Source organism: Dipteris shenzhenensis, chromosome 21, assembly GCF_047967505.1.
Source record: "Dipteris shenzhenensis isolate YYH24624 ecotype China chromosome 21, Dip_SZ_1.0, whole genome shotgun sequence".
Taxonomy (NCBI): domain Eukaryota; kingdom Viridiplantae; phylum Streptophyta; class Polypodiopsida; order Gleicheniales; family Dipteridaceae; genus Dipteris; species Dipteris shenzhenensis.
The window spans coordinates 36,958,608-36,985,256 of record NC_141616.1 but is presented as its reverse complement, the minus strand read 5'-3'; the positions used below and the strand labels follow the sequence as shown (position 1 = coordinate 36,985,256).

The 26,649-nt window shown below is 45.8% G+C and overlaps 2 protein-coding genes and 1 pseudogene across 3 annotated transcripts in view; 2 read left to right on the top strand and 1 right to left on the bottom strand.

The window, feature by feature from the left end:
* LOC147888811 (actin-depolymerizing factor-like) overlaps nucleotides 1–7,785 on the bottom strand; it is a 122,507-nt gene extending 114,722 nt beyond the window's left edge. The window contains exon 1 of the mRNA XM_087392237.1: nucleotides 7,778–7,785. The gene's annotated coding sequence lies outside the window, so the exon portion shown is untranslated. The remainder of the gene's footprint in view (nucleotides 1–7,777) is intronic.
* LOC147888807 (beta-hexosaminidase 1-like) overlaps nucleotides 1–26,649 on the top strand; it is a 231,326-nt gene that overhangs the window by 30,499 nt on the left and 174,178 nt on the right. The gene's annotated exons all lie outside the window — the stretch shown is intronic.
* Nucleotides 12,192–17,576, top strand: LOC147888810 (uncharacterized; annotated as a pseudogene).

Here is a 26,649-nt window from a genome sequence, read left to right as displayed (position 1 = left end):
AAGAGATCCTCACGGATAACTTGGTTGACCTCGTGTGATAGGAGGGGAGAAAACGGAGCATCCATGCTGTACTGGAAGGGAGGTAGTCTATCCATGTGGAGCCCCAATCGCTCAAACCATCTCTTTGTGCGTGCATACCAGCACCTCTGGTCCCCTCCTGTAGCAAGTGCCATAGAAGAGGACAGTGCTAGCCATGGTAGCCTGCTACGCTCAGAGGTGTAATCCCCATACTCCCTGACTCGGTACAGATACGTGATGACCTGAAATGCAGCATCTAGCTGTAATGGGGATGACCCAAACTCAGTCTGAACGATCTGGTGAGGAACGGATGGCTTACCACGAATCATCCATGATAACATGAGAACCCGTAGCCGCTCCACATGGGCCCACACTGTATCTGACAAGTCTGGCCCCCAGCATGGGCTGCCATACATTCCCGCTAGACAGACCAAGGAGTCAAAAAGCAGCCCCTTGGTCCATGGATCTTGAAAGTGCGAGCGGAATTACTGCCTCTCTAGTCCGGCCAATGAAGCATATCCTTTGCCCAAGCATGCCTGCATCGCGGGTCTCATAGTGAAGATGGGTCTGGAAAAGACAACCCCAAGATAAGTGTATGATGAAACTATCTCAACAGGTGACCCATCAAATGTGAACTGCTCCTGGCGCATGACAGCTCGAGATGTATTGAAGATCATAACCTTGGTTTTACCCAGGTTGACCTTCAAATCATGAGACTCACAAAAGGACCGTAGTACGTCAAGGTGTCTTTGGAGCCCCTCTGCTGAGGAAGATAAAAGAGCCACGTCATCTGCGTAAAGCAATATCCGGATCAGCGTGCCTGCGAGAGAGCAACCTAACCCCTCCTGTGTCTGCATCACTGTCTCGAGCTTGTCAATGTAGAGGCTAAACGAGGTAGGTGATAATGGACACCCTTTGAAACCAGCCTCTAATCACTCAGAGGGCAGTGGAACTAAACCTTTAATCACTTCAGCACTTATTTACAGCTCACAAAGCATATATCATAACCATTAACCATTGCATGATCACTATTTGGCATTTACCCATTTGTTCACAAACAAAACCGCTGAAAAAGGGATGGAGGCTAGAATGCCCCTGCTCAACAAACATAGACAAGTGCACCCGATTGGCCCCAAACACCGTGGCGCCCCTTTCGGTATTACTTTATATTTCACGGTGAAATGATTACAAATTGCATCTGGGAGACCTTCCCTGCAAGTGAGCACGCAGCCCCAATTCACTAAGCCTTCGCAAGGCTTTCAAGCATAGAACACCATCACATAAGTGCACTTAACCCATAGGCTCAATCCAAAGGCATTCTCTTTTCCGAGTGCAATTCCATTGGCTGTCCAGATGCAATCACACTGCACCCCAGCTGCACTCTCTTTGAGTGGTTTCCAGACGGCATTTACAAAGCTTTTCAAAGCTCCAAAATAAAATCAGCAAAGTACCCAACCAAAGAATGACTCATGTAGCACTGCCTGGGCACCCGTGAGCCAAGAAAGAGGCGGCACACGAGGCCAACCAATAGCTTATGGCAAAAAGAAATTGCAGCAGCAAAATCACAACTCACCAAGCCCTGAAAACTTGAACCAAGTCCTCAGTCGCCAAGAGGACATAGTAGCCAATGCCCAATTGCATTCTCAGCCAAAGAGGAGTGCAAAGGCATGAAGAAAGAGCATTTACAAGAGCCAACCAGCAAGAATTCCACTGAAAAATGCGAAAAGAAGCACTTTTGTCGCGAAGAAACGGGAGTTCTTGGGCTCAAAAGAAGCGTGCTTCAAAGAGGAATGCATTGAGAAGGTTTTGGAGAAGTTTCATCGCCGAAAAGTCCTCCAAAACTGAGAAAAACCAGTCAACCAGCGCGTGGGACCACTCGAAATTCAACAGAAAGCTGTAGCTTTGCAAGAGGAGAGGCCCAGGAGGCGGTAGAAGCAAAAAGGTCCAGAAAAAGCCACTTTTGTAAATTGGACCAGCAAAAGAAGTGCTCATCTCTGCCCGTTCTGCCAAACACACGGAGGGAAAAGCATATCACTACGAAGGGTAGGCAGAGGGGAAGCCATCGGGCCAAATGGAAGTCGAGGAATCCAAACAGGTGAGGAGTTATGAAGAAAAACGGAATTCAGCTGAAGGAGGCTGAAAAACCAGTCCAAAATCTCAACAAAGGGAGAAGATGAGAGAGAAAACCACACATGTGAAGTTTAGAAGGCCCAGGAAGGTCCAGGAATGGCAAAGGAGCATGTAGAAGGCACTAGAGCCACCTGGAACTCTAGGGGGGCCACTGAAGGTACATGGCCCTCTAGGGGGTCCCATTAAAAATGCCACATCATCATTTCCCAACAACCACTCTTTTAATTCCTTGGAATGCCTTTGGGCCTAGGGATTAATTACGCTTATGTGCTAGGCACCATGCCGCGTTTAATTACACATTATTAAGCCCATGCTTGGACTTTTAAAACCAAAGTTGTCATGGTCTTGTAGTACATTAAAGTACTTAGAATTTCACACCCCCATGACACCCTTGTTTGACCCTTATAGTGCTCATGATCTTGTTTGTCCACCCTGATCCTGCCCAGACTTTGCTTGACACTCTCTCATAAAGTGCCTTGACAACCCAAATGATCTCCTGGTCATGACCCAAATCATGTAGGCACCGTATGAGGCAGGCTCTCGGAACCATGTCAAATGCCTTTTGAAAATCCACAAAGCAACAATAAACCCTCGGCTTCCGTGCCCTCGCGTCCTCGATGATACATCTGAGCGTGAGAATGTGGTCCATGGTTCCATGATCACGTCGGAATCCGACCGACCCTGCTGCTCTAAGTTCTCGATACTCCGCAAATTTGCTGACCTCAGAATCAAGTACTGATGCATAAATCTTGGACATGACATGTCCAATCATAATGGTCCTGTAGTTCTCCGGGCTCATGGGACCCCGTGCCTTGTGGATTGGTGAGATGCGTGAAAACCCCAAACAAACAGCTTCATTAAAGAGCTTTGCTAAGACGGGGGCTAGGAGGTTAATCCCATATGCAATGAACTCAGTGCATAGTCCCTCATGATCCTTCGCTCGGCCATTATGAAGTTTCATTATGACATCTAGTGGTGAGGGGGACCATCCCTTTAGAAATCTCCGCCAAAAGTCCTTAGAGTTGTTACTAAACAAAATGTTCAGTAGCTCCTCCTCGTTCCGGCGAATGAAGTCTAGTGTCTTTCTACGTACCAGTCGACGATACTCATGTAGTGTCTCTGGTTCGCTCGAAAGACTATTTTTGGTTTCGAATCTGAGCTGACGGTGTAGAGCCTTACACTCATTATCATATCAGCTATTATAGGGTACGGCCCCAAGGGGTGCTGGGCGGGTGGAGCGGGTGGTGTGAGGGAAAGCGTGAAGGACAGCCTCGTGTAGTGAGCGGTTGATCAGGGCAGCACAATCCTCTAATAGAGGTATGAAGTCAATATAGGTGAGAAGTATGTACAGACGGCCAGAGTAAGTAGGTGAGTGATTGGGGTCAAAGTGTATATCATGATAGGTGGAGTAAGAACTCATTGGGGTGGAGGGTGCTGTGTGACGGGGAGTGGAAATGCTAAAGAAAAGATAGGTATGATCAGCCCCTGGAGGGAGAGGTGCTACGGTAAAATCAGTGATGCGAGATGTGAAGGCAGGGGATCCCATGATGTAATCAACAACGTTGGAGCCTCCCCCATGTGGAAAGCACGTGAAACCACCTGAGGTGGGCCATCTGTCAAGATCATTATAAATAATGAGATCTTGCATCCTGCCGAGGTCTAATAGGGTCTGTCCATAAGATGTGATCAGACCTCGTCTGTTAGCCGAAACCCGTAGCATACTTGCATCCTCAAGGTCAATGTTTGGCAGTAGAGTGGAATCATCCCTGAAGTCGAGGAGTGGTACCTGACGGGCGCCTGTCCTCGCATTGAAGCCCCTACCTAGGAGGACTTCACCGCGGCTAGAAAAGTCAACAACGGACTGATAAAGAGCAGCAAATGGAGATGTCTCATCCTCACCTCGAGTATCTCTAGCAAAGTGGGAGGTCTCAGGGGGGAAGTAGCAAACTGCAACAAACAGATCTCGACTGTCTAGGTGTCGGATCCGGATCGAAAGCAACTTGAAATGTGCATCTCTCTGCTCTACTGAAATGGTTCCCGAAAGTTTGGATTTGTAAAGGACTGCTACTCCACTTGACCCTTGAACTCCCCTTGTATCTCTTGTCTCATCTTTGTAGGCAGACCCCCATGTGTACCCGCTGTTGACTACTGGTAGTAGGCGCTCTGGACTCTGATGTGTCTCTGTGTAAAAGACTATGTCGTGACCTTGTATAGGATTCCGAGAAGTTTCCTAGTTCTGACCATAAGGTACCATTACAGTTCCAAATGGTGCAGGATAGGGTCTTGCATATCTGAGTCTCATAGACCCTGCTTCCCTATGTAGGGAAGGGGGCTGGTGCCCTACGGGGGCCTGTAAGAAGTTGTCCCTCTCATACCATTGTCCACTTCCCCTCCTTCCGGGCCTGATCCCGAGAGAGAGAGAGAGAGAGAGAGAGAGAGAGAGAGAATTTTTATTTCTGTTTTTTGGAAGATTTTGTTTCTTGATTTGCTTGTTAATTTTGCTTAGTTACCTTCTTCCTTTCTTCTTTATTTCTTGTTTTCTTCTCTTTTGTTTATTTGACGTATTTTAGTAAGCACTGTGTTTGCCCAAGAGACTCCACGGGTCTTTAGAAACCCAGTATAGCTGCTTATGCTTGGGCACTTGTTGCGTTGCTTGCTAAGTATCGTTTTCTCTTTTATTTTTTGTGTAATTTTTTGGACTTTAGAACAACAAAAAATCTAAATTTGTATGATTGGATATATTCTAGTCTTACAAAGGTCTATAGTTTATCCCCCAAGTACGCTGCCCATCTTCCAACCCTACTCAGATCTTGAGGACATCTTTCGCTTGGAAGTTAAGCCGCCATGAGGCCGCCCTCCATACTTTTCCACACACCACACGTTCCACTCGCTCACCACCTATTGGCTCAGTCCATGTAATAGCTGGTACGATGATGAGCATAAGGCATTGCACGGCTAACTCAGATTCAAACCTAAGCATCATCTTTTAAGCGAGATGGAGACTATATGTGAGTATCACTATCTGATCTGTCGAAACGAGCAGGCGTTCCTTTACCAGAACAAGGAGGAGTTACTAACATCCTGTTTAGCAACGATTCCAAATGCACTATTCATCACCAGTGACATCGGACATGCAGCTCTAAAGCTACATAATTGCCAAGCCAAAGATTATGAGGGGCTATGTACTGAACACATTGCATATGGTCTAAGTTCCCTAGCCCCAATCTTGGCAAAGCTTTTTTAACGAAGCGGTCTGTATTGGTTTTCCCCACACTTAGACACTTAACACCATCGTCCCTATTTACAAGACAGGGGATCTCATAAGCCTGCAAAACTACAAGAACATCATGATTTGACATGCCATGTCCAAGATTATGCCCAGTTGCTCTAGCTACTTTGCAAAGCGCTAGGGACTCATAGCAACAGAACTGGCACATTGATCATGTGACTCTAAATCACACCTCACACTCCGAGGTGTGATTGAGGAGGCTAGAGCACATAGATAAGAGGGTTTATTATTGCTTTGTGGATTTCTTTAAGGTTTTTGACACAATGTCGAGGGACCGTCTCATCACATGCTTGCAGGATTTGGGATACGGTCAAGAGATTATTTAAGCAGTCATGGCACTATGAGAGGGTATGAACAGAGGAGATCAGGATTGCGATCTAGATCCAAACAGGGTTGTCCATTATCACAACGTTGTTTGGCCTCTACATTAATGAGCTTGAGACTTTCATTGAGACATTAGGAGGGACATGTTAATCTCTCACTAGCTCCTTGTTCAGATTCTCCTCTATGCAAACAATGTGGTCTTACTCTCGTGTTTAGCTGAGGGTTCTCCAGTGACAGAGTTGCAATTCACACCTTCTGTGAGACACATAATCTGAAGGTAAATCTTGGTAAAACCAAGGTTGTGATCTTCAACACATCTAGGGCAGTTACGCATAGAGAGGAGTTGGGTTGTCAGTAAAGATCATTGCATTGTACACATACCTAGGAGTGCTTTTCTCCTTCCCGATCTTTTATTCTTTGGGCAGAAGAGGTATTGAATATATGAATAAACATGATTTTACAATGGAGTTCTTAATAGAATCCACCTCTCATGGGGGAAAATGAAAAACATCTTTAAGATAGCTATAAAGCTCAAGCCTTTACAAAAAGAGAGCTTTGAAGATTTTGTACATCTGGTTCATTCTTCCTCCTCCTGAGGACAGCTCATATCCAGCCCTATTAGCAGCACCATTCTTCAGATGGTCTTCCTCGTGCTTCTCTATTTCTTTGAGCAATTGAGTGTGTGCCTTATTAAAGTTTAGGTCTTCTTCATCAGGTCTTTGTTGTTCCTGTTAAGGCAATTATGGACATTGTTAAACTACAGATTATGCAAAGAATGAAATTTTTTCATTGTTTGAGGGATGGGCCATTCCAAAACCTTCTGGATACAGTCTAGATCAATGCTAATACCTTCAAAAGAAATCTTGTGTCCTAAGTAAATGATCTCCTTCATAATTTATACATCTTGGCATAGAGCTTATGCTGTCTTAGTATAACTAAGACAATCCGGAGGTGTCCAATGTGATCCTCTAGCGTTCGTCGGCTATATACCAAGATGTCATCTAAGAACACGACAACGAATTTGCCTAGAAAATCTTGAAAATAATCGATCATCATTTGCTAGAACGTAGTAGGAGCATTGGTCAAACCAAAAGGTAATACGAGAAACTCGTAGTGGCCATACCTAGTTCGGAATGCGGTTCTACCTATGTGTTTAGCATAGATACGGATTTGGTGATAACCCGTATGCAAATCAATCTTAGTGTAATACTTCGCTCCGGCCAAACGCTCTATGAAATCATCGGAACGAGGAAGAGGGTATGGATTCTTAATTGTCACTTTATTCAATCGTTTATAATCTATACACATTCTCCACGAACCATCTTTCTTCTTTCTTAAGAGGACAGGTGCTCCCCAAGGTGATTTACTTGGGCGAATATAGCCCATATTCAGATACTCTTGCAGCTGTGAAGCTAACTCATCCTCCTCAAGCTGGCTCATCTTATAAGATGGAATACAAATAGGTTGAGCCCCTAGGTACTAAATCTATGCTATGGTCTACTGCCCCTTCTGGAGGTAACCCTTCCGGCAGTTGAGCAGGGAATACATCCATGAAATCATCCAACAACGTTCTCAATTCACGGTGTTCAAACACGCTTAAATCATTTTTTTTATTAACAAAAATTGAAGAAAGTGGAATCAAAACACATGGATACACATCATAATGAGAAGTGTTTATTATATTCCGAGGCTGCATCACAGATACAATAGGTCCCTGAGAAGAGGGGATATTATCACACTGAATACAAAACTGGGTGTCCTTATCCAAAAAAGAGAGTGTATGCTCTTTCCATTCAATCTGAATATTGTGGGTTTTAAACCACTCTATTCCGATTAACAAGTCCACGTGTTCCAAGTGCATGACATAGCACGTAAGAGCAACTGTGTAGTCTTGAATCTGGATAGAAAGTGCGTCAATCTTGCGATCCCAAAACTACTTCCCAGCTGAGGCAACTGGAGGATGCGAACAGGGTGGGTGCGGGATCCTACCGCACTGATGCCCCCTTATCGGGGTTGTAGGATGAGGATGGTCAATTCCAAGGGCATTGGGTACGAATCCAGGATCTCCAAATAGTTCCAAGGTCCCAACCGCTAGAACTCTCTCGACAGAGGCCTTCCAGCATGCATGTGGAGGCCTAAGGACTGGATCTTGGGACCCCTCTCCCCCGTGGTATGAGAAGAAGTAGCTGAATCCTGCATGCGCGAAGATCCGACCTACAGGTCGGCGCAACAGCCTTTTCCTTATGTACAATTGATGGGTCCACTGCATAATCTGGGGGGGAGGGGTGCGCGAGGAAGAGGCCCCCGGCAAGGCTGCTGCTGCCTGAGGAGCGGGGGGGGGGGGGAGGAGGGGGGGGCAAGTGGTGAAGGTAATCACCGTAGGAGAAGCAGGTGGGAGAGTTGGAGAAGGGGATGGCACAGAGGGGGACTACTGAGTGAGGGCTGGCGGGTCTGGGGAGGGCGCTGTACAGGATCTGCCATTGCTGAAGTGGAAGGTGTCTGCGGCGATGGCATCTGCGGCCTCCGAGGCTCCTTTGAATGCTGCGGATGGTGGTCAAAGGGGCCATAGGCACTGATGCTCGGGAAGCCTCTGGTGCCTGCTCTTGTTGCTGTGAAAGATCCTATGGGCAAGAAGTCTCGCCTCTAGTGGGGGCCTAAAGTCAAAGGCCCTCTCGTCGGCTCCCATGATACACTGGCCCACTTACTCCGCTTCTTCTTCCCTACTCTGGTCCATCTTGCCTCTGAAAGCTCAACCTAGGGGGTCTATGACTCTGATTGCTGCTGTCGCTGAGCCTGCTGTTGTGTCTGCCTGGGTGGTCTTTGGGTCTCATCCTCTCGAGTGTCACTATGCTGTCTCTGTGTCTCCTGAGAGGGGGGATGGGCCCTGCTCAAACTGCTCGTACAATCCCTGGCAAGGTGCCCCTTCTGTCTACACCTCCAACACTGGCGTGGTAGTTTGGAGACCTCCTATCTCTGGCGAAGAGTACCTCCCTCAAGAAGCTCCAATGTTGCTTGTCCACTGGTGAAAGAACTTTGACGGCCGGGGGAGTTGACGGTAGAGCCCCTTTGGCCAGACCGAAGGTTGCCAGCAAAAGTCCTAATCACCAACAGTGAACAATAACTGGACCTTCCGCTAGAAATGCAGGAAAAGAAACTAGGAGAAGAAGAAGAAATCACCAACAGTGAGCAATAACTGCACCTTCCGCTAGAAATGCAGGAAAAGAAACTAGGAGAAGAAGAAACTAGGAGAAGAGAGCACCCACGGGGGAAAGTCCACCAAGAAGCCATTGAGTTCTTCCACAAGCAAGCCCTTGCTCTTGGGATAGACAGAGGGATGCACAAATGAAAGCTACCAAGAGATGGCACGAGCCACCAATAAACTTTGAAGCTCTCTATGAACTCCGGGGTGCCTTCACCGAATTGTGATCTTGAGGGGCTGGCCAGACCTTCGACAGAAAGGTCACACAATGACAACCCCTGGAATGAGAGCTGCTGGCAGCCGGGGAGTGCATGTGAGCTCCTCTTGATCGATGAAGCTCCCTGGTTGGAACCAGCTAGAGTCCCACGAAGGCCCTGGTTGACCCACGATGGGCTGGTGATGTCTTGCTATTCGGGAACCATACCTAGCTGCGAGCAAGGAGTCACGATTGGAACGGCTGGAGCCATGAACTGAGGGCTGAGGCTGGAGCTGGAAATCAAGGGAGAGAGCAACAGCAATCAGCTGCTCGCAAGAACCAAGGTCTGAGCGGTGGCCACAGCCTGTACTGTGGACTGTGGCAAACAAAGTACAAGGGGGGCCCTTCAAGGCGACCTGGCAGCGCGCGGCATGCACACCAGCAGGGTAGGCGGAGAAGGAGAGATTGGGGGGGGCGGGGGGGGGGGGCATGCAGTACGCAGGTAGAGGCTTTCGTCTAGTTCTTTAGAAAAAGAGAGTGTCCTTGAAAACATAAGAGATCCCTATCGAATGCAGACTCATGAATGCCCCCTTCCTTGAAACAATGACCTGAGTATTTAAAGCTTCAAAGGACAGCTACAAGGATCTCCAAAGAGGAATGGCTTTGGCAGAGAGCTGAGAGCATAGGTATTCCTTCCATTTAGGGGCTCTTAATGGTTGTACCTGAGAATTTTTTTTAAATAACAATTGAGCCCATCCATGTCAGGACTGAGAACTGCCTTTACTATCCAAGTTGCTAATAGTTTGTAAGCAGCATGTTGCATAGTTTGTAAGCAGCATGTTGCATATCCACTACCCCCAGCTTCTTTCCTCTTTGGGCTTTGTGCAGAAGGACTGCTTGACCATTGAGATCCTCTTTCTGTTACTATCCCTCCCAAAAGAAAGGACCTACACATTCTAGTGAATTTCTCAAGCCCAGCTTTTGGGGGGCACCCCTAGAAAGGTAGAAGACAACAGCAGGATATATACAATTATTTAAAACCATCCTCCTACCATCATGGTTTGCTTGGAAACCTCTCCCCTATGAATTTATATAGAAACCATTCCCACCTATCTCCTGATGGAAACCTCCCAAAGCCCAAAGGCATACCTAGAAGTCTGAACACAGTGCCCTTAGAAATCTTGTGGCAAAGAAGCCATTCAAAACCTCTTGGTCCTCAGCAATGAGAGTGCAATACCCTGTTTTTGAGTGATTTTCGTTACCCAGATGCCTTGTAAAAAATATTATGACATTCTATTACTCCATTGACATCTCGAGCAGTGTTTCTGGGAGTTAAGTTTGTATCATCAGACAAGCTATTTCCTAGAGGAAAGCTAAATTCCTTTGATATTGCCTTCTTGTACTTGTTCATGGAGGAGCCAGCCCAGGGAGTACTGAGCAATGGGACCATTTTCAAGGATATTGTCCTCTCAGGCTTGTGCGCCAATGCTTTCACTCTCATTTCCAAGATCCCTGGACCAAGTCTATTCTCTTTGATTCTTTGGTCTGTCTATGTATGGCAGCCCATGTTGGGGCCCTAATCTGTGAGAGGTGGATTGGGCTCGGAAGAGAGGCTCCAGGTTCTAGTACTGGCATGGATGATGTGCAATAAGTCAGTCCCACACCAGATCATCTTGGCTGAGGTCGGGGTCTAGCCACTGAAGCTTGATCCAGCGTTTCAAGTGATCACATACCTCCAGGGATTTCGGTTCCACGACCTCAAGCCTGTGAGAGTTTGACATCTCCTGTACGTACAATAGGAAGTGAGGGCTGCTTTGTGGGTGTGCCTGGCCAGTGCGAGACTGATCATCAGGTTAGGAAGGTGCTGGACTAGTGCCAGGGCAGGGCATGTCATCGCCATCTTGCTAGGATAAAAGCGGGTCAGGGGCTGGAGTGCCACATCAGGCCACCCCAACAGCCAAGGTCAGGGGGTAGGGTTGGGGGCAAGGTTGCCCACACAACCTAGTCGGACTAGTGCCAGGGCAGGGCATGTCATTGCCATCTTGCTAGGATAAAAGCGGGTCAGGGGCTGGAGTGCCACATCAGGCCACCCCAACAGCCAATGTCAGGGGATAGGGTTGGAGGCGAGGTTGCCCACGCAACCTAGTCGGGTTACACCGACCAGACAGGTCGGGTAAACCTGCCCAGGTCCTACCCACCTGGGTTAGGCTAGGTTGGATTAGGCCAACGCTGGTTGGCGAAGTCAGCCTGCATAAGCAGGATGGCTGCAAGGGGTCACACCTATATAAAGGGCCCCCTTGCCCCTCTTTTCACATCTTGTATTTGAGGTTTTCTCAGCAGTTTATTGCAAGTTTTCCCTGACCTCTTGGTGTCGATTGTCTGTTTCTCCATCACATTTTTTTGACTGTTCGAGTTTGCTTAGTGTGCTTTCAGTCCATAGTTCCAATTCCGCTGCACATTCACATGATGTCAGAGCAGCGAGCCAACTAGAAGCTGGGACCTGGAGGGCATTTCGAGCAAGCAACAGTTTGGATTTCATTGCTGCTGTTCGTAGCTGATTGAGAGTGTGTTTAAGAGTGAACAGCTCGGAGGTTGCTGATCACTGTTTGCAGGCGATTTGGGCTGAGGCATGGACAGTCCCGGTCTATTGTGTTGGCCCATCTCACACCCACCCTTGCATCACACATGGATGAAACCATTGCCCGCGTCTCGGTCATATGATGATTGTGCATGTGACATCAGAACACTAAGCTTTTGGGACTGACGGAGTCTGCTGTTGGAAGGCTTGGACAGTTTGGGTGCAGAGGAGTGCTTGAAGAAGGAGAGGCCGGTTCGGGTAGAAGGTGATTCCTTGGAGAAGGTGTTGCAAGGCATGGAGATCAAGAAACTATTGAGAAGGTGTTGCAAGCAGGAAGCATCAGAGCACCCACTTCTCCCTTCCCACATTCTCTTCCAGCCTCCTCCTCTCTTCTTTCCCCACAGCCTCCTATCTTCCCACCTCCCTTTTACCAGAGCTAGTTCTGCACCCATCTGACATGACGACTTTGTTCGATATGGTTGAGAAAGCTGTCAAGATCCCAGTTCTACCCACCTTTCTTATTGACCGTCAGTTGGATGGCAACAACTATGGGGTTTGGAGCACGATGATGAAGTCCATACTTTAGTCTTATGACTTGGCCGACTTTATCTTTGTGGGAGTTACCAAGAGAGATCCGTTTGTAGAGAACTTGGAATCCTTGAGCAGGAGGCCGAGACCAGCTCTGGGATTGGATAAATGCATGTGTCCGTTCCTTTATTTTCTTGAATTGTACTACTCAGGTTATTAATCATGTCAAGCATATGACACTGGTGAAGGGAATATAGGAGCACCTAGCGTCCCTCTACAACCACGTCTCCCTGATCAAGAGAGTCTCCCTCGAAGTACAAATGAGAGTGTTGAATCCCGCCAAGTCAGCCACAATGTAGGAGCACATAAACAGGCTCCAGGAACTTCAACAGGAGGTTCTTAGGCACGGAAAGAGATCTCATTCAAGGACACGGCCATCAAGCTATTGTCCCATCTTTCATCCTAGCAGTCATCTTTCTACTCTTCTCTAATCACTGTTGGGAGGTTGAACACTCATGTGGCAAAAGCTCATGCCTATGGTGCTTGATCGGGAGGAACGTTTACAGAGTCCTTCAGAGGGAGGAGATGCGGAGGCTTTGGCTGCCCCGCAGAATCACGGACAGAGAAAAGGTTCAGGGAAATGGAATTCTTCTTCCTCATCCTCACACAAGACTGATGCAGAGAGAGAGGTCCCGAAGGCAGAACATATATGCATCCATTGTGCCCCGAGAGAAATCGAGGCATGGTATCGGGTCCTCAACTGCAGCTATCACCCCACTTTTGTTCATTTGCAAGTCATAGATTCTTAATCTTCTTTAGGAGAGTGGGTGTTGCCTTGAAGGTTGGTGATTCTAGGGATCCATCCTCTACAGAGTTCCAAGGCTTTCTGTTGAATTCAGGTGACGTGGGCCTTAGCGACAGTTCCACAAATCCAGTTCATGGAGAGGGAAAGCTTGAGATCATTCCGGATGGCAGAGGGGGCAAACATTCCTCCAAGGTATTGTTTATACCATCACTGGGCTTCCAAATAGTTGTCAATGCATGAGTTGTGCAAGACTGGCAAATGAGTACAATTCGATGAACATTCCGTGACCACCCAGGACAGTGTCACAAGACAAGTGGTTTGGGGCAGGAGATTGCAACATGTGTATAGAAACTCTCAGTTCCATCTTCCCTCACCAAGGGATATGACGTGATGAGTGGCAGTTGGCTACAAATTGCCATGGCGTGCTATGCAGTACCAAATGGTGGACAACTTGCCAATTGATGGTACTATGTAAAGATTGTTGTACCTATAATTGGGGGTAGTAGCATATGGAGTTTTTTCTTCAAGACAGGCTCTCGAGACAACAAGACTTGGTTCCCCTTTGACTTGGGTTGACCTTTGCAGATCATTTTTTGTTTAGATGCTGCGGATTGGCAGACCTAGAGGGGGCTTTCCATGTCATAGCAACGCTTGGTTTATGAGTTGCTAGGAGACCATCACAGGTACATTAGTTGGTACTCGTGAGAAATTACATGCCTCATGTGACCGTGGAGGTTCATTGATCTGGTTGCGGCATATTGGGTTAGACCGAAGGTTCCCCGAGGGGACCGATGAGCTTAGTGATGCAGAGGCTTTGGCCATAAAGATTTTGTACGGATCTTGTGGCAGCAGTAGCATTAGTCTGATTGATGACAATGAAGGAGGATTAGAGTATAGAGTTGCAGACACGAGGAGATAGCGACCAGCCAATTGTACCCGAAGCTTGGGAGCATATGGTCCAATATCTAAGGCAGTCTTTTTGAGACGATTTCAAACCGATAGGGAGCTGCTTCTGATGTTCCTGTAGATATTCTGGCGGTACACCAGTCCCTTGGTTTATTTGATATAAAGTAACTGAGGGGGGTGTGTTAGAGTTATGAGATCTGAGACCACCACCATTGTCTTTTTGGAGATGGATTGGGACCCTTCTCCATTCTCTTGGTTCTTCTAGATCGGAGATGCATATCAATTTTTCTTCATGAGGCTGTATGACGTAGAGACCAGCTACTCAGGTTACAAAGATGAGATCGTGAGACCCAACCACAGTCCACTCAGAGGTGATTACTGATTATTTTTGGTAACATAGCATAGACCAGCAGTCCCCAAGGAGATGACGCAGCCGAGACTTGGAGCCAAAGTCACGGCAAACTCACCACACACAGTTGAGGCTTGGGGATCTCCCCTCAATTTTGCTAGACAACTGGCGGGGGTGACAGTGGCACTTGTCCAACGGAGAGATATTGTGTGTGAAGAATCAGACTTGTGTGAATGCAAATGGCTGCAATGCATGTAGAATTTTGATGTTGATTGGGCCCTCCAAGGGGGGAAGAGTGCCCTTGTGAGAGTACTTGTTTTTGTGTTCGACCTATAAGCAAGGTGGGAGAGAGGTGGAAAATGTATGCAAGGTGGTAGAGAGAATGATACATATGATCACAATGAAGGGGAATGCCCCTTCATTAATGTCCCTTGAGATCACTCAGCCAAGTAGAATTTTTTTAATAAAGTGGGCTCGATGGTTCTATAGATGCCAGAGCTAGGGTGGTTGGAGAGTTCCTCATTTTCCCAACGCAGGAAGTTGGCCTTAATATCATTGATCAAGATCTATGGTGTAGGGCTTTGCTTTACAAATTTGTGATTATGGGACTTTTGCCAAGAGAAGAGCCTTGGAAACATTTCTTTATTCAATGCATTAGATTGTATACCCCCTCCTCAAGTGGTGATTGGATAGACAGCACTAGGTGGATCTTTACGTCCTCACACCTTAGGATGCCTTCCTCCCCTCCTATGGCTTCCATCCTAAAAGCTTGGGGCAGCTGTAGGAGTTCTCTTAAGGGCTATCACATGGAGGAGTTTCATATTTTTGCACATTGGCAGAAATCTAAAATCACTCTTTTCTTTGGCTTTCTATTCATGGAGGGATTCCGTGGAGCTCCAGTTTTGGGGCTCCCTCTTCTTGCCCGTGCTGCCTATCTGCTTAGGAGTGTATTCAACATTGCCTTTGGGATTGCAGACAAGCCACACTGATTTGGAAGGGGATTACGAGACTTTTGAGTGCATTTACTACCTCCCCTTTCTTTATCACCTGGGGCTCAGTGGCTTGGTTCTTTCTTTGAGGGACTCAAGTGTCCTATGAGATGCATAGCTCCTTGTATCAGGTTTTCCACAGTCTCATAGACCCATCAGTCTTCTGAAGACTTTAATAAACTTTCTTTCTTTCTTTCTTTCCTCCTTGGATTTTTTGGTTCTACGTCATTTGGTTGCTTATACTCTCTGGATATCATTCCTTCCTCTCCTTACAAGCCTGCACATGCCTCAGTGGACTGTTGCTGGGAGATCATAGCAAGCATAGCCGGCATATCTAGAGATCTAGATGTACACAGGCACTTGATGGTTACGAGGTCTAGCCTTCTCACACCATGGCCAGTATTTGGATAGACACTGTACACACTTTGATAGTCATCTGATCGAGCATATAGGGCTCTTGTAGGGTTGCTTCTCCTAGGAGGACCTGTTGTGAGAAAATGCGAGAGAGCAAGATGGAGAGTGAGCTGAACGTAGTTCACTCCCAAATGTCAACTGAACTGAAGTGAATGAAGTGTAAGTACAAGGAAAGAGAGAAGGGTTTTGTCTAAGCGACAAAACCCTATCTAATCACTAACCGTAGTTACAGATTAGACCATGGTTAGGGGGAAAAACCTCTAAGAGGAAAAAGTGCCCCTAACACACTTATTACATTACATTGGCCACTGCCTAGCATATATTAATAATTCTAACACCCCCTTGCAGCGCCAATGTGGTGTACAAGGTAGTGATCAATCACCAAAAGGAGATAAGTTTAGGGCACTGCGAAATGCCTCAAACTTCTCAGTTGATAGGACAAAATCTGTATCAAGTTTTTGAGCACTGTATATAGCTATGGGTAGGCACATAGTTGTACACATCTAGGGTAGGTGTGGGCTTTTGGCATTTGTGGGTTTTTCTTTCACAAGCATGATGGACTAATGTATAGTTTTTTGAGACAATAAAGTATGTTTTGCAGGGACTTCATGGGAAATGATGAAATGCAATGTGGTTGTACCAGACTTCCAGAGCAAGGGTGTCCAGTGTGTGGTCAAGTGAAATGTTTTTGGGGTCATGTAAAGTCAAGTCATGAAGGGTTTTTTAATATTTTCCTGAGTCAATGTGCACTTGCATGTTACGGGAATTTGATATGTTTTGGTGCCCATGTCAAGGGGCTTTTCATGTGTGTGTACGGGGGTGCATGCAAGCTTTAATGTGCATGCTAATGTGTGTGGGAATTGTGTGACTAAAGGTCCAAAATGTGCATTTAATGTGCCTTGGGGGGATATTTGCATTTTTTAAATGGGAGAGTGGTAAAATGTCACTGATGAGGTGGCAAATTAGGCTGAGGTGGCTGGACTGATTGGGAAGGCATCCTGCACATGCAAGGTGGCTACGTGAAAGGATGAAGAGGAGCTTCTAGACTGTGAGCTGGAGCTACGTGAAGATGGCGGCTGGGAGCTGATTCTGTTTTATGCTGGAAGGATCTACGATGCAAGGGGGGCTCCTTGAAAAAAGGCTGGACGACCAGATGAAAGGAGGGAGAGGAAGAGAGGTTGTGCGTAAGTAGAAGATGGAGCACCCTTTGAGTGAAGGATACGTACGTGACGGGGGGATGGAACTCCGACTGCATGCTTGGCACAAATGGACTCTAGGTGCTCGGTGATGATGAGCTTGGTGGTGCAGGTGGCGCTTACCGAGGTCCTGTTTTCTGAGTTTTGGCTGTGTGTTGATAGTGTGGTTGAAGGAGAGGTTGGGCGACGGATGTCGGTGAGCTCCACGAAATCTGAAGGCATGGGCTGACTGTAATTTGGGGTACACGCTTGTTTCAAGGCTGACCGTAGAAAGGCTTTGGCCAAGCAGATGCCCGGTGATGCTGAGAAGACCTTGGTGCTGGAGGTTCCCAGAGATGGCGATCTGTTTGTAGTTGGCTGAGCAAGGTTACCTCGCAGGCAGGACGGTCGTTGTTTGCATGTGAGCTGATACGAAGAATGTATGGGCTGGTTCAAATCATCTGAAGGACTGTTGGCGACGTGAAGTATGAGCGTGGAGTACTCTGTGGGCAGGAGAAGAATACTTACGCTGGAAGAGGATTTGTAATGCAGAGATGGTTGATGCGATCTGTTATGCCAGTCCCTTTCACTCTTTGGTCGTTGACTGCAGCTTTGGGGAGAGTTGCGTGCTGTTGTCCTTGATGGAAGCTTAGGAGTTTTGGCTGTGGGTGCATAGAATTCTGAGGCTGGCTGTTCTCTGAGTTTTGGGGGGAAGTTCAGTTCTAAGCTTATCTGTTTCGGGCTGTGTAGTCTTTTGGCTCTCTTTGAGTCTGTGTGATCCATGTTCAGTCAGTTTTTGTGGGGGTTTGTCTCGGTGCCTAATACAAAGACACATGCTCTGGAACCTGGTTCATAAGCTCATCATCTACGAGCCCACATTGTACCTGATCCCTATGAAGTCTCAGCTATCTGACGTGGTGAAGTACATAATTCCTGGCTGTCTTTCCTTTTTTTTCCTCATCAACGTGGAAGTGCTTTGGTTAAGATGTCTACAACATTGTCATGTGTTGACACATCGATCATACTGATCTCCCTTGCATGCAACTTCTCTTTGACATAATGATAATGAACCTCAATGTGCTTCGTGCGAGCATGAAACACAGGATTCTTTGCCACTGCAATAGCACTGTGACTATCAGTGAGAATAGGAGAATGACTCTCCAATATGAGACGAAGATCAGCGAACAAATGTCGCAGCCAAACACACTCAACTATCGCTATGAAAGCTGCCCTGTACTCAGCTTCACATGAGGAAGTAGCCACTGTAGATTGCTTCTTGCTTAGCCAAGAAATGCAAGCGTTGCCAAAAAAGAAACAATTACCTCTAGTGGACTGCCTGGTATCATAGTCTCCAGCCCAATCTGAGTCACTGTAAACATGCATTTGCGAGTCACCCCCCTTGGGAAACATCAAGCCAAGAGACTTGGTTCCTTGCAAATATCTGAAGATGCATTTTACAGCCTGCCAATGTGTTGTCTTTGGGCTGTGCATATATCTGCTCACCTGAGATACTGCATACTAAATATTGGGCCTGGTATTGAACAAGTATATGAGACATCCAACAGCCTGGCTGTAAAGTGTGACATCCACTGATTCACCAGCATCATACATAGTAAGCTTCAGCCCCGGCTCCATGGGAGTGGCAATAGGCTTACAATCATGCATGTTGAACCTATCCAAGAGTTTTTGCACATACTTGGATTGAGACATAACGATGCCATGCCTGTCTTGTATAAAGTGGATCCCTAAATAAAAATTTAACATGCCCAAATCTGTCATGTCAAATTCAGCTTTCAACTCAGCTTTGAAATCTGCAATTATATCCTCATTTGACCCCGTGAGCAGCATGTCATTTACATAAAGAATGATGACCAAAATATCCCCCCCATCCTTCTTGATGTAGAGGGTGCTTTCCGTAGGACTATTGGGTAATCCCTTACTTTCTAGGAATGCATCTAACTTGGCATACCATGCATGTGGGGCTTGTTTCAGCCCATATAAAGCTTTGTTAAGCTTGCATACCTGAAGTGCATTGCCAGAAAGTTCAAATCCAGGAGGTTGCTTGACATAAACCTCTTCCTGCAAGTCCCCATTAAGGAAAGCTGTTTTTATGTCCAACTGATGGACATTCCACACAAAATTTGCAGCCATTGCAATAACTGATCGTATGGTGGTCATCCGGGATGTAGGAGCAAAAGTCTCCTCATAATCTATGCCCTTCTTCTGTGCATAGCCTTTAGCAACCAGCCTTGCCTTGTACCTATCAATAGACCCATCTGGCTTTCTTTTTACCTTGAAAACCCACTTGGTACCAATGGCATGCTTACCTAGTGGCAAATCCACAACATCCCAAGTCTGATTTTTCTCTATGGACTGCAACTCATTGTGCATGGCATGCATCTAATGCACATTATCCTTTCCTTCTTCAAAAGAGTCAGGTTCCTCTGTCACCACAATGTAAATATCCTAAGTCAAAGTACAGTTGACCATTTATTTGATCATAATTAAAGAGTTTTATATGTGTTAATTACGGTCAAAGAGTTATTTTAATGGTCAAAGGATTGACTACGGTCAAAGATACTTGACTCTAGTCAAGTAAACCTGACTACGGTCAGAGAGTGTTGACTTCGGTCAACAAGACTTGGCATGCGCCAAGAGGGGTTAACCCCGGTTAACCAAGATGTGCCAACCTCGGTTGGAGAGACTTGGCTATAATTAAGGCGCCTTGACCTTAGGTCGAAGCTCTTTAATTATAATCAAGAGTGTTGACTCCGGTCAACCAGAGAAAATATATATATATATTTATTTATATATATATATATATATTTGTTTAGATGTGCACATGTGTTCAGTGGGGACGCCCACCGTGACTAGGATTAGTCCACAGTGTGTTATTTGCATGCAAAGCGCTAACAATTAATGGGTACCATGGTGGTGCGCTTTAATTAATTGTTGCAGGTACTGGCAAGGATTATTTTTCCTAAGCGAAATGGGAGCCTGACAAGCACCTAGGAAGCGGTTCGTGTGACCGAGAGCTTTGAAGACTCCAGAATGGCCCTAAGTGGCTTGTAATAAGAGTTAGTCTAGATTGTAGACAAGTGGCATGTTGCCAATTTGAATGGGGTTTGAAGCCCTTGTAAAGAAGGATTTCTTTTCACGTAGAAAGAGGGGGAGAGACTTACGAGACAGCTTCATGCTAAACTTTTGTAACAGATTTTCTGAAATGAATAAATACCTTCGGGGGGGTCCAGCCCGACAATTTGTCCTGGGCCCTAGTGTATGTTCAGAGAGAGAGAGAGAGGGAGAGCTTTTGGAGAGTTAATTTCCGTCGTGGAAATAAAGTCAAAGCTGTTTCGTCAGTTTGGATTGTATAAGCCATAGCTGTTGTATCACCCTTCGTCGAATACGGGTTGTATTGCTGGTTGTATTGGTATCAGAGCGAAGGTTCATAACCTTCTCAGGTTGTGACGATTCAGCAAGAGAGAGAAGATCCAACGTTGACCCCGAAGAAAGGATGGCGTTGCCCAGAGAGGTGGCAGTTGGAAGGCTTGGGGCTTCAAATTGGACGGGGCAAGAACATTAACTTTGAAGCCTAGGTGATAAATCGATGAACGTACTACAGGGAATGACCTCTGTACATCGAATTTCAAGCAAAGCACGAAGGTGTGGACACGCCTTCGCGATGGAGGATTCCGAGTTTGTGATGAATGTGTACGCCTCTGTTGCGCCAATATTTGGGGTCCCGTGAATATCAGACGGACGGACAAACTATGGAAATTGGGAAGGCAATGCGCGGTGAGTTATTCCGCTGTCTAACAGAGATGCTGACGAAGACTTTCAGCGAATATTCGTGAAGGCTTAGATCGATGGTCAACAAGGCACAGGCGCGACGCGCGATGATTCCTGCATAGCCAAGGTTTGAAACCTTTGGCTGAGCTGACGTGGCCAGGGTGCCACCTAGGCAGACACGTGGCATACACAGAGCTGACGTGGCAGGCACGCGTGGGTGCTGACGTGGCAGCATGTGCAGGCTGATGACGTGGCATCCAGCTCAGAACTGACGTGGCACTCTGACACGTGGCAGCCAGGCTGGCAGACCTGTGGTTAGTGTGACCTTATTCAAACTAACTGCAGTTAGCTGACCCTGGTTAGGGATTTGGTCAGAAGACAGCCTAACCAGACTGGACTGGTGTAGTTAACCAGTTTGCTTCAGTTAGGGGCCAAGTTACAATCATCTAACCAGACCAGAACAGGACTGATCTGGTTAATGTAACCAGTAGTTACCCATCTGGTTACTGTTCTTTCAAAAAAAAAAAAAAAAAAAAAAAGACAGTTGCAGAGACAGTTTTGGCTATCAATTTTCTCCTGCCTGTCAGACTTTTACTGTCAGAAAAGTAGCAGAAAACCAGAGAAAAGCAGAGAAAACAGAGATTTGCAGAAAAAGGAGTATGCATGCCTTTGAGCAGTAAAAAGAGGGAAAAACAGATGCCTTTTGAAGCCATCTGCAGCAGCCAGAAAAGGGCAACATAGTTGATGATGCTTTGGCAGTTGTGTGGGTACATGCCTTGAACTGACAGCCCGTACTGGCCTAGATTGTGAATGCAAAACACCTCTTGTTGAGGTACCTTTTCTGTTGGAAAAGCAAAGGTAGTGTGCATTAGTTACTTGCATAGTGTGAGAAAAATCTGCAGATCTCAGAATATGGATCAATCACCTATCCAGTGGGATTCTCAAGATAGGGATGTGCATCCAAGACAGAGGAATGTGCCACAATCTCAACAAGAATTTGAACAAATGGTACGCACTCGTATACAAGAACTGGAAAATCTTAAAAGGGATCCCAGGGCTCAGCATTTGTTTCCAGCAGAGGCTATGCCTAATCCAGTATATGACGTGCCAATGCCAGAGGCACACTCTCGTGTACAGTCTGAGAGAGAGAGATCTCATAGATCTCATAGGAGACGGTCCCATAGTAAAAAGAGATCGAGGCGTCATCACCGATCTCCTAGTCCATCACCGTCTACCTCGAGTTCGACTTCTATGTCTTCTTCTTCCTTATCAGATAAACCATCCAGGAAAAGAAGGAAACACGAGAAGTCTGGGAAGAGAAAATCTTCCAAAGCGACCAGGGAATTTAAAGAGGGAGGAAAATCTGTTAAGTTTATGACCTACAATGGACAGTATGGTCATACAGACAAAGCATTGCAGTTTATTAGACAGTTTGATGCTGCATTCGGTACTGAGAAATTTTCAGAATCCTCCAAGTTAAGAATGGTCAGCCTACACTTAACAGCAACGGCTAGTGCATGGTGGAGTGCACTGACCACAGATGGGTCAGCCCCAAGAAAGTGGAAGGGCTTCAAGAAAGCCTTCTACCAGCAGTTCATGCCTAAACAGTTTAGAGACCATGTTCTTCAAGACTGGGACAGCTTGCACATGGATGCAGGAGATACAGTGGATGGGTACAACCAAAAGTTTTGGGATGCTTATTTGCAGGTTGCACCGTTCAAAAAGATCTCCAAAGGTACCCAGATGAGGAAGTACAGAGCAGGTCTCACTCCAAGAATTCAGGCAGTAGTGAACGCTTTGGGGGCAAAGAATATTCAAGATCTTATGCATTCAGCCTCAGTAGCGAGTCTTGTGCCGCTACAAGATCCATCTACAGTGCCATCCTTGCATGCAGGACGTGCTGATAAAAAGAAAACTGATTTTCAAAAATCAGAAAAGAAAGAGTCCCCTAAGGCTGAAAAGAAAGGGTTTCAGCCTCAGAAGCCGAGGGGTACTCAGTTCTCGAAGACCTATAAGGGCAAATCTCTATTTACCCCTGAACAGATAGCGGAATTCCGTAGAGATGGAAAATGCTTCAGGTGCGGTAAAGAGGGGCATGTGGCTGCCCAGTGCCCAGAAAAGCCTTCATCATCGAAGGGAAAAGAGGCAGAGAAGCCACGAGGACCGCAAAAGCCAATGGCGGGGGGTATTCCTGATATACTGGGTCATGCTTTGAACCCAGAAGAACGAGAATTGCTGCTATCATGGGGCAAAGTTAGAGACCAGCAAGCGCTGATTTTATTTGATCCAGGGGCTACTGATAATTTCATATCAGAGGATCTAGCCCTGAGGCTGGGAATAAAGACGGAAGAGCTAGGTAGGGCTTTGGATGCCGATCAAATGTTTTGTGGGAATCCTGTGCCAGTTACTCCCTTGATAGGGAAGCTCCGTCTTCATATTCAGAGTTATGTGGATCAGGAAGACTTCTTCATTTCTCCACTGAAACATTATGATGTAGTTTTGGGGATGCCTTGGTTTCACCGCAAGGCAGTGAAGTTGACTCTTCCTGAAAGAGTGCTGGAATTTGTACATAGGGGGAAAAATCAGCGTGTAATTGCCAGGAATAAAGGGGACACTATCCCCATTGTATCTGATGTTTCATGCGGTAAAGCAATAAAGTCTGCAATTTCTGCGTACATGGTTTTCGTAAAAGAAAAAGCGAATGATATGCATGCTGAAATGAATGATGCAGACAAAGATAGGTTTCAGTTTTTGGTAAACTTTAAAGATTGCTTTTCTGATGTTTTACCAGGGGAGTTACCCCCAGAGAGACCAGAAGATCATCAGATAGAGTTAATGCCTGGTAGTGAGCCACCAAACAGACCCCCTTATAGAGTCAGTGCGACTCAGAGAGAGGAGATTATGGCTCAGGTACAGGACTTGTTGTCCAAAGGGTTGATTCAGCCCAGCTCGTCTCCTTTTTGTTCCCCTGTACTGTTAGTACAGAAGAAAGATGGTTCATTCCGTATGTGCGTCGATTATCGCGCACTGAACAAAATGACCATCAAGAATAGATTTCCTATTCCGCGTATTGATGATGTCTTGGATCAGCTAAATGGAGCTTCAGTTTTCAGCAGGATAGACTTGAAGAGTGGCTACCACCAAGTGAGGATACAGCCTCAGGATGTGCACAAGACAGCATTCCGCACTACATTCGGGTTGTATGAATACTTAGTGATGCCTTTTGGGTTGACAAATGCTCTAGCCACATTCAATAGAATGATGGATCGTATCTTCCGGAAGTACAGGCATTTTACGGGTACTTTCTTTGATGATATCTTAGTTTTTTCTAAGACAGAGGAAGACCACAGAGAACATCTTGCTATAGTGTTTCAAGAGCTGAGAAATCATCAGCTCTATGCTAACAACAAGAAAAGTGAATTCTTCCTGGAAGAAATCCACTATCTGGGGCATATAATATCCAAGAATGGGATACAAATGGATCCAGCGAAGATCCGTGCCATTCAGGAATGGCCAGAGCTGAAAACTGTGCATGAAGTTCGAAGCTTTTTAGGCTTGTGTTCTTACTACAGAAGATTTATCAGACACTTTGCTGATATCGCAGCTCCATTACATGACCTCACTAAGAAAAATGCAGCTTTCACATGGGGATTATCACAGAAGAAAGCATTCAATACACTCAAGGAAAAGTTGACTACAGAGCCTATTCTGGTAGTTCCGGATCTGTATCAGTCTTTTGATGTGGATTGCGATGCTTGTGGAGAATGTGTTGGGGCTGCGTTGCATCAGAATGGTCATGTAGTAGCCTATGAAAGCAGGCGACTTCGGGATGCGGAAAGATATTTAGGAATCTATGAGAAAGAGTTATTGGTTGTAATTCATGCTATCCATACCTGGAAACATTATCTTTTGGGTGCAGATTTTACTGTCAAAACAGATCACCAAAGTCTGAAATACTTTTTGACTCAGACCAAGCTTTCAGAGAAGCATATGAAATGGGCAAACATGCTGTCAATGTATCATTTTCAGATTGTCCATACTCCAGGAATTCGGAACAGAGTGGCAGATGCCTTGTCCCGAAGACCCCAGGTCAATAATGTAACTATTGCATATCATCAGGACCTGGAAGGCATGAGGGAGCAATATGCTCATGATTCTGATTTTGGTGAAATTTTACAGCAGATGCAAGAAGGGCAATCCACCAGTCACTATTCCCTGAAAGATGGGTATTTAATGAAAGATGATTGCCTATGCATCACCCAGGAGATGAGGAAAAAGATTTTAGGGGAATGCCATGCACCTCCCTATGCTGGACATAGAGGAATTACAGCAACAACTCTAGCACTAGAGAGGTATTTCTTTTGGCCAGGAATGCGGAAAGATATACATCAGTTTGTTACTGAATGCCTTACGTGTCAGAAAATGAAGTATGATAGACAGAAGGCACCTGGCCTACTTATGCCTCTTCCCGTGCCTCAGGCACCATGGGAAAATATTACAATGGACTTTATTTTTGATTTGCCGAGATCAAAGTCAGGGAATGATGGGATTTGGACTATCATTGATAGATTCAGCAAGCAAGCTCATTTCATTCCGGTTCGCAAAACCATAAAGGCAGATCATATGGCTAAGCTGTTCATGGCACAGATCTTTAAACATCATGGTATGCCTAAGTCCATTGTTAGTGATCGAGATCCCAGAATGACCAGTCTATTCTGGAGAGCTTTATTTGATAACATGGGGACGAATCTGAATTTTTCTTCTTCTTTCCATCCCCAGACAGATGGTCAAAGTGAAGTAGCAAATTCTACCATTTTGGATATGCTGAAATGCTACGTGGGTGACCAGAGTTCAGACTGGGAAAAGTACCTACCCTTAGTAGAGTTTGCTTACAATAATACAGTACATAGCTCTACAGGGAAAGCCCCTTTTGAAGTCATATATGGGAAGGTGATTTTGCCACCTATATTGAGGACTAAAGATGAAATATTTGCAGCTGATCAGTTTGTAAGAGACCTCCAGACAGCTTACAGCCAATTCCGGACAGCAATTGAAAGGTCTCAAGAGAAACATAAAAGGGCTGCAGATAAACATAGGAGACAACTAGATCTCAAGGAAGGGGACTGGATACTTTTAAGGTTTGAAAAAGCTAGGCTCCGCAAGTTTAAAGGCAAACAGAAAGTGTATGCAAAGTTATCTCCCAGATATTATGGCCCTTTCAGGGTTACAGAGAGAATAAATGAGGTTGCATACAGATTAGCATTGCCAGAGCATTGGAGGATTCACAATGCATTCCATGTGAGTCTTCTAAAGAAATTTCAGGGACCAGAGCCTACAGAACCAATATCAGAAGATCCACCAGAAGTGGATGAGCTGGAGGAAGTCCTTCAGCCAGAGCAAATTGTGTACCATACTGTACGTAAAGGCCCTCAGGGTAAAGAATTTTACAGGTATCTTGTAAAATTCAAGAATTATACGGCATTAGATGCCAAGTGGATGGACGAAGACATGTTATCCGATCATCCACAGCTTTTGGATGTTTACAAGGAAGCTTTTCAGTTGAGGTCAACTGAATAGAAGCCGAGGGGATGTCACCACAATGTAAATATCCTAAGTCAAAGTACAGTTGACCATTTATTTGATCATAATTAAAGAGTTTTATATGTGTTAATTACGGTCAAAGAGTTATTTTAATGGTCAAAGGATTGACTACGGTCAAAGATACTTGACTCTAGTCAAGTAAACCTGACTACGGTCAGAGAGTGTTGACTTCGGTCAACAAGACTTGGCATGCGCCAAGAGGGGTTAACCCCGGTTAACCAAGATGTGCCAACCTCGGTTGGAGAGACTTGGCTATAATTAAGGCGCCTTGACCTTAGGTCGAAGCTCTTTAATTATAATCAAGAGTGTTGACTCCGGTCAACCAGAGAAAAAATATATATATATATATTTATATATAT